Source organism: Mesoplodon densirostris, chromosome 5 (assembly GCF_025265405.1).
Source record: "Mesoplodon densirostris isolate mMesDen1 chromosome 5, mMesDen1 primary haplotype, whole genome shotgun sequence".
NCBI classification, from domain to species: domain Eukaryota; kingdom Metazoa; phylum Chordata; class Mammalia; order Artiodactyla; family Ziphiidae; genus Mesoplodon; species Mesoplodon densirostris.
The window spans coordinates 17,839,052-17,847,696 of NC_082665.1; positions in this window are offsets into that span (position 1 = coordinate 17,839,052).

An 8,645-nucleotide genomic window follows, 5' to 3' on the forward strand; every position below is an offset into this window, starting at 1 on the left:
TTGATGAGTCAAGGAGTGAGACAATAAGGCATTGTTGATGATAGCTTCTGTTATTTATAAATTTTTAGGAAGAGTTTTAACTATTTTGGGATCAGGTAGACAAATATATCTTTTATTGCTTTTTGTTTGTTTCTTTTCAGAGCCCTGGAGTATGATTCATCTAGGATGCTCCTGTATAATAAATGTAAAGGAGTTTTCTTTATCTAACCTATCTTAATCTTCATTTTTAAGTTTAACTTAAGAAGTACTATGCTTGAGCTCTTGGTTGCTTATTGTAAAGAATAGGTGAAGCATACTACTTAGCACAAGCCAAATATTTTATGAAATTAGACTTTCAGCACCACTATTTTTATTATAATTATGTTTTAAAAGATACACACTTTGTCCTTCCATAACTTTTTTCATATATATTATACAATTACTTGAATACATTGTTAGAGGTTTAATATTCTAATATTAAAATGATTATTACCATTTGATTTATAATAATTTAGTATATATATTGAGTTTAAAAGTGAACTCCAGTTTTAACATTATTCTTCCTATCATAACAAAAAGCAGATCATAACTGATACCTTGTCCAGACCCAGGTAGAGTTGGCATTAACAGAAGAGTAGAATCAGAGCTACTATTTAACAACATTGAATGCAAATACAAATAAAATGATACAGTTGCCCCTCACCTTCATCTCTAGTTTTTTTCTTTAGTGTATTAAACGTCAACCTGGCCAATTTCACATCAAACCTAAGAAAAGGGAAGGCAGTTGCTTACTGACTAAAGAAAGATGTTTGATGAAAATATGTTTTTATCCTATAGAGTGATAAAATGTGTATGATTATACATTTCAGTAATTGGTTTAAACAATCTGTCATACTAACCAGAGGATGTTTCAATTACATGGGCGACGAACATCTGTTTAGAGCTAGATGTAGGGTGTGTGCTTGGCTTTGTGTAGCTCTGATAAGAAAGATGTGTAATGCAATTCCAGTGAGTTCTTCCATGAAATTGACTATTGTTTTAGGTGATTGAAAATTCAATATAAGATACAATATTTAATAAAGCATACATGAATAAAAGTATAGTATCAGTAATTCTGAGTGATAAATGTGGATAGTTTGGGAAGGAGGAAGATTCATCCATTTAATTCTGTCCAGCAGGAGAGCACTGGATAGTTAAAATGTTCAGAAGCTTTATCAATTCAATGGTAGTTAAAAGAACTGAGAATACATAGCCTAGGAAATAGCAGAGTTATTCTACTATCTTGAGATAACCCCTACTGACCTATAGGAGTAGACAGAGACTACTTCTGGAGAGCTCAAAACCACACTGAGAAGCACAGATGAGAAAAAAAAAAGAAAGGCGTACTGTAAAATTTTAAAAAAATAAATAACAATTATATACCAGTTCATCAATTGAACATGCTGATTTGAAAGTTAATGGGCTTCCCAGAAGTGGAAGGAGTAGATAAAGAAACTTGTATTAATTAATCAACTTGTGCTGGTCTCCATAATCAGGATGTTGTATATACTACATCCCCACACTTCCACAAACATAAAGACATGGCTAGTATTACCCTCATTTAGATGAGGAAAGTAGACTCAGAGGGTTGTCAACACCCCAAAGCTGGAGAGAAGGACAGTCAAGATGTAAACCCAAGTCTTTGACTTGAAAGTCTATATAAAGCAGAGGTAGGGTGAACACCTGTCAGAAACATCATAATGGAGATTCTTTCCCCAGTTGATGACAAGTAGATTATGGCATCAATAATGTTTTTCCAAACTCTGAAATAGTATGACTTAGGAAGAAGCAGGGGTTTAAGCTTAATTTCAGGCCAATACACAAACTTTTTCAAAGTCTATCTTTAACCATCCCCAGGACTGGTTAATAATATTACTGGTAAAACATACAGAGAAAATATCAAGTACAATACCATCAGTATTATATACACAGTATAATATCACATATTGAACAATACCTTGTGAGATATATCTATATAGAGATAGAAAAAGAGAGAGAGAGGGAGGGAGATCTTGCCAAGACTAACCTGCCTGGCATGAACAGGACAGCTTTAATAGGGGTTAGCATTCTTTGAAGGAAATTTTCTTTCAAATGGAAAAGCCAGCTGAGCTTTACATCCTGGGCATCATGGTTTATAGCTTTGGCATCTTCATATGTAATGACCGCTAAACAGAAAAAAAATACTCAGACTCAATAAGCCATTTCCTCATCTGGGAATTGACAAGAGGGCAAAAAGGCACCCACACTAAGTAGGATGCACCACTCAGCCTTCTAATGGTGATTGGCAAGGTTCCATGCAAGCTGACTGTTGTACCAGTAGAAAGTTGTTTGCTTTGGCCATTTCTGTCTCATTTAGAGATGGAAAATTCTCATACTTAAACATATGTAAAGGTATGTCATAGTGTGTAAAATAATGGATATTTGCATATGCATGTGTAAAATTATTTTTCTTATAAGCCATTGAAATCATACCATTTTTAGTCTTTGTTTTGAAATTTAATGAAGTATTTTTCCAGCAAACAACTTAATTGAAATTATAATGTGCTCGGGTAACATGTTGGGCAGGGTTAACTTCCTAACAAGGCATTGGGTCTAAACCTGACTGGTGTGATGAACAGTGTATACGGGGAGACGAATGAGCAAAAAAGGAGACATTAAGGAACTCGATTAGAAAGGATGGTAAATATTTTAATAATAGTTATATTAATTTTTCAAACATTTTACTAGAACCTGATTTTTATTTTTCTTCTTATAATATTTTCTCAACTTAAGCAAAATGTATTTGGGAGGTGTGGAGAAACAAAGAAAAGAAGTAGAGAAAGAAATAAGCAGGGTTATTTTCTAATAACATTTTATTTATACAAAGACAGGAAAAACTAAGAAATAAGAAGTCCCAGGAACACAAAAAATGAGCAAGAAGGGAGACCAGGATGCCTCAGAAAGGGGAATGTCACTTAAAACCTTTCTCTGCTACTACTCTGACCTAAACATTCTTTAATGCATGAAATACAATAGCCTATTTTCTCAATGACCAAGCTACATTTATTTTAATTTGCGATGTAATCCTTGTTTATTTTTCAACTGCATTCACAGTGGTTAGAGTCAAAGGACCTCTCAGCATTTCTTCATGTTCACTCTCTCAATGAATATATTAGAAATGGTCAAGCACGTATATCTGAGTCTTTCAGACATGTATATCTCCATCCTTTTTTCTCTCTTATATGCAGAACCTCATTTTTGCTTTGCCAGGGAATAATTCTGCCCTTGTCTAAGTCAGAACATCTGGATCCTGATCTCATGGTCCTTGGAAGATAAGCAAAAAGTAAAATTGTTCTGAATCCCCAATGCCTTCGCTAATAAGCATTTTATGAGAATAATAGTCTCTTTGGGAAATGGAAAAATGATTGAAACGATCGCATTCAACCCCAGACTAAAGCTCTAATTAGGAACCATCTGAGAAAGGGGGGTAAGATTGCAAACAGTATGGGGGTCCTGCCATTTGTGCACAAACTGAAGGAGGGACAGAAAGAATGTCACAGAGAGATGGAAATTTTTGGCACTCAGAAAAATACTTCTGGCAAATTAGCTAAAGTTTTCGTCAAATCACTGAAACAAGTCTATTTGGAAAACATGAAATGCTGCATGTTATAAAATTTTAACAGATCAATTTTACATGCAAACAAGAAAACATCTGCTCGGCAGAAACACCACGGCATATCTTAAAATTTAGAAAACATGGCTATACAAAGTTGTTATTTTTCCATTTAGAAGAAAAAAGGCAAATTATTGTAGTAATTAGATATTATAAGTACGTAAGCTAATCTAGCTGGTTCAAACCAAATACATATCCAATGCAGTTTCCTTCTTTTAAACGTCAGGCCAACCACATTTTGTGAGAGAAATGCAATCTGTTGCAAAATGATATGTGCTTACTGTTAGGTTTTTCCTCATTAACATTTCAGCCTTTCAAGTAATCTATTTAGACCACATTAACATGAAACATAATAAACTTTACACACGTGCGTAGACTACTACTTCTCTTTAGGTTGCTACTTCTGTTCTCTCGTATTATTTCCAGGAAACGAAGACTTGATAGTAAATTTGCAAGAACAATACAAAAATACCTCTCTTATCTCCTGAACCCAGATTCCCCAATTATTAAGATTTTACCATCTTTGCTACACTACTCAGTTTCTCTGTCTCTCCTTCTTTATCTCTCACATACACACATACATACACAGACACACACATGCAAGTATACACAGCCTTTGTGTTCCTTTTCTTTCACATTATTTATGGCACCCTGTACTTTATGTTTTAAGTACAAAATAATAAAATTTAAGCTTTTTAAATTTTAAATTGTGCAATTCAGGAGCACTAAGTACATTCACAGTGCTGTGCAACCATCACCACAGTCTAGTTTCAGGCTATTTCATTCCTGCAAAATAAAAACATATATCCAAAGCATGCACTCCCCATTTCTCCCTCTCCCAGGCCCTGACAACCCCTAATCCTCTTTCTTTCACTGTTTCTTTACCTATTCTGGATGTTTCCTGTAAATGAAATGATACAAAAGGTGGCTTTTTGTGTCTGCCCACATATTTTAAGAGGGGACTAGTGAATTTTTGTTTTTATTTGAAATGACATTTTTGTTATTTGAAAGAGAAATCCAGATAGATTAGAGATGTACAAAAAAAAAAAAAAAGAGGCAAGACCCATATCTCCTTGGGAGAGGGAAACAAATTAGGAGTTGGGATTAACATATACACAATGTGATGTATAAAATAGATAACCAACAAGGACCTACTGTATATCACAGGCAACTATACTCAATATTTTGTAATAGCCTATAAGGGAAAAGAGTCTGAAAAATAATATATATGTATATGCATTATATATATATATATATATATATATATCACTTTGCTGTACACCTGAAACTAACACAACATTGTAAATCAACTATGCTTCAATAAAAATAAATAAATTTAAAAAAAAACAGCAGAAACTTATGTTTTTCAGCTGCAGGTAAAGTCAAAATAAGTACAGGGCAGTTGGTACAAATTAACTGAGCAAGTAATGTGGAGTGAGGTCTGGGCAGGTTCTGAGCCATATTAAAACAAATTTTGGCTCATCTTTACTGGAGAGCTCAAAAAATTCTCTCACTGGAGTCTATATCCCTTTAAGACAATCTGACAAAAAGCCCAAATGAGTTTCTGCATTTCTGTGTGCCTGCATGTGTATGTGTTAGTGTATTTGTGTGTATTTGCATGTGTGTGTGCTTGTGTATTTGTATGTGCATATATGTTTGTGCAGTTATGTATGCATGAGTTTGTACTTCTGTGTGTGCATGTGTGTGTATGATGGCGGACTTCTGCTTGAGTGTGGTTTATGTATCATGTGTGTATATGTTTGTGTTTTTATTTATTTATTTTTTGGTTTTATCATTTTGGTTTATGTCCTTCTGGATATATTTTTATGCATACACATATATACAAAGTTATTACAAAAATACAATTATACAATGATGTTGTTCAATAAATGAATTTTTAACCTGACAAAATTTATAGATATCCCTTGCTTGTGTTTTTAATTTACAAATCCAATACTCTAGTCCGCCAGCATTCATTTTGATTAACCCACATCAAGGTGGCTATCATTGTCATGAACTTACTCTCAAAGTATTGACACTTATCAAATACAACAAAAACATCAGGACAAAGTATTTAAAAATGAGAAATAACATCAGACATTGAAGGTTGAAAGCCACAAGTACAGGAAAACACATGTTTTCTTAAATTCAAGGTTTTGGTCTGTTTGCATTTTCATTTTAACATGCTCTTCCCCCTCACAAGGATCTCGAAAGCCCCTATGTTATGATACTTTGCTGTTACGGAATTTAAGATATGAAGAGGTTGAAACGCTCACACAGAAACCTCTCTGTGGCCTGCAGACCTATTTCTTTGGCTTACAATGTGGTTTAAGAAAATTGAATTCATTTTTTTTAAATGGTGCATTTTCTCTGAAGTTTATCAAAATCTCTGTCACTCTCTATCACACTCCAATCAAGAGTAAGAGTCATCCTTTACTTGGTTTCCCTGGATGAGTCAGAAGGTGCCCAAGTTTACAATACTTGCCTTAAGAGTGGCTGGGGAGAGAGTTTCCAGGTTAACCTCTTTAATGAAGGTTTGTTTTAATTTTTTTACTATTCATGAAAATAAAATTATACAGACTACATACAGATGCAAAGCATAGAAACATTATTTGATGCACCTTACATAGGCAGTAATTAATATTCTATAATTAATTTCAGTTCACCATTCTTTCCTTCCTCCTGTGGTTGAAATGAAATGCCTAGAGATTCTGCTCTGTTGCAGACAGTGTGTGTGAATGAGCTAAGAAGCTTTCTCCTCTGCAGAGTCTGACCTTCCATGCAATTATTTACTGTTTTTTGGTGATGACTTCAGCACCTGATTTTATTAAGAGACATAATGTAATTTGAATACTGAAGATGAAAACAAGTTTCCTGTAGCCATTTTTAACCCATTTAGTCTGCCACAGTGAAGTAGGTGTTTGTCAACGCTCCTTGGCTCATAGCAGGGATCCAGGGCCTTAACTTTCCAGTCTAAGATCCCTCATGCCAGGAGAGTGCTGTGACCTGGCTCTACCAGTCCCTTTTACATATGTCTTAGCTTGCTTACTGTGAAAGGATTCTGAGCACAGGGCTTCCTTTATCTCTCCATGGCTGTTTGACGAAATCTTTTGTCCTGCTGTTTTGCCTCCTTTCCCCTCCCCATCTCCTAGTTCCATCTTTTTCTAATTATCCTCAACTGGAATGACCCAAAATCCACATACACTCAACATGAAATTCTTGTGGTCACGGACAAAGAATTCAGAAGTTAATGTGCGTGTATTAAAATGTCATGTAATGGTAACTTGAGGCTGGGGGGGGTGCTGCTGACCTAAAACATACATGACAACACAACCAGCCCAGCACAAACTGCCTGTGAATTAATGTGCCACTTTGTCCTTACTATTGTTTATCCTTTTAAAATATCTTTCCCATCCATCAGCACATGAATAAATCACCCACCATCTCAGTTCTTCCCTAATTTCACCTTGTTCCCTTCCCAGGCTTCTCCTTGGTTTTGAATTTGCTGAAGTGTCAGTTCACCTAGGTGTTTTTTAAGTGTGAAACCCACCTTTCTTCCTGTATGGTTTCTCCACAGTTAAGTTTTATATCTAACGGTTCTGTGTATATTTTTAAAGTAAAATTGGTAAACAAATCCCTGTGGCATTACTAGCTCTGAATACTGTTCACTCACAGATTAACTTCTTTTTATCAGGTGTGTTTGGTGCGTGTGTGTATCTGTGTGTGTGAAATCCATCTACTAAAAGAATACAACTGATTTGTGGTATTTTCAGGTAGAACATAACATTGGAGAAACACCTTAAGAGCCTATGAATTTTTGACCTTCCTCAAATAATGCTGTGCTTTTCTCTGCTTCCTATGCAGATGTTGAGAGGCAATGATAATTATATTTCTTAGGCAGCAAAATAGAAAATATATATTTGCCTCTAAGCTTCTGAGTACTCTATTTCTGCAACATTTCATTTTTTCTAGCATTTGGCTGTGCTATGTAAGTGTAGGCTTGGACATTAACCTCCACATCAAATTCTAACCAGTCTACTCTCTTTCCCATAGTGTGAATACCATTGGTATTTGTGTTGGAAACAACCCAAGTGGGGTGTGTGTATGTTAGTATAGGCCAACCACATGTGGGTGGGATAATAAAAACAAAACCTCAGCACAGCATACCTTGAGAAAAAGGTGGATCATGAGAGATAAAGTGTGGTGTAAATTAAAAATGACCTCAGATGGAAATTGTGTGGATATTATAAAAACATGAAAGCAATCCATCTGTCAGGAGAGAGTTTACTCTCTCATTCTTCACATCTTAAAGGGATCTCTTCCTATCATTCCAGAGCATAACTCACATTTGTGACATTAGTTGTTTATTATCTATGGAACCAGGGGCACCATAAAGAAAATGGTATTAATCTTGAGTGCTTTTGCCATTTTTATAACATGGACAACCTTTTAAGGATCAAAACCATCAAACTGCCAAATATTTTGAGACCAGCTCTCCAATATTTCAGGTTAATGAAAAAATTGTTAAAAGAGAATTATATGCAATGGTTTTGTTGGTATGGATTACATATCTTTTATTTCTATCTTCAGGAGCAGAGAGGTAGATAGCAAAATCCTGCAGAAAGCAGTATGGACCAGAGGGAAAGAGTGATGTTGTGGGACAATGCAGCTCTGGTCTAGATGCCTGTTTCTGGCAATTACAGCTAGGTGAACTGGAAAAATTACTTACTCAGTCCATATCTCAATATTGTTAACTATAAAATCATGTCATGAGATCTATCTTGAAGGTTTGTTGTAAGTGTCAAAGATAATAGAATCCTTTGGTTATTATAAGTCTAAATGTGTGATAGATGATTATTATACTTAGTATTATTTATTTTATGGAAAAATCTATATAATCAATTTATTGATTTTATGAGAACCACCATAGGACATTTATGAATACAATTACATGTGTAATTGTATTCATAAATCA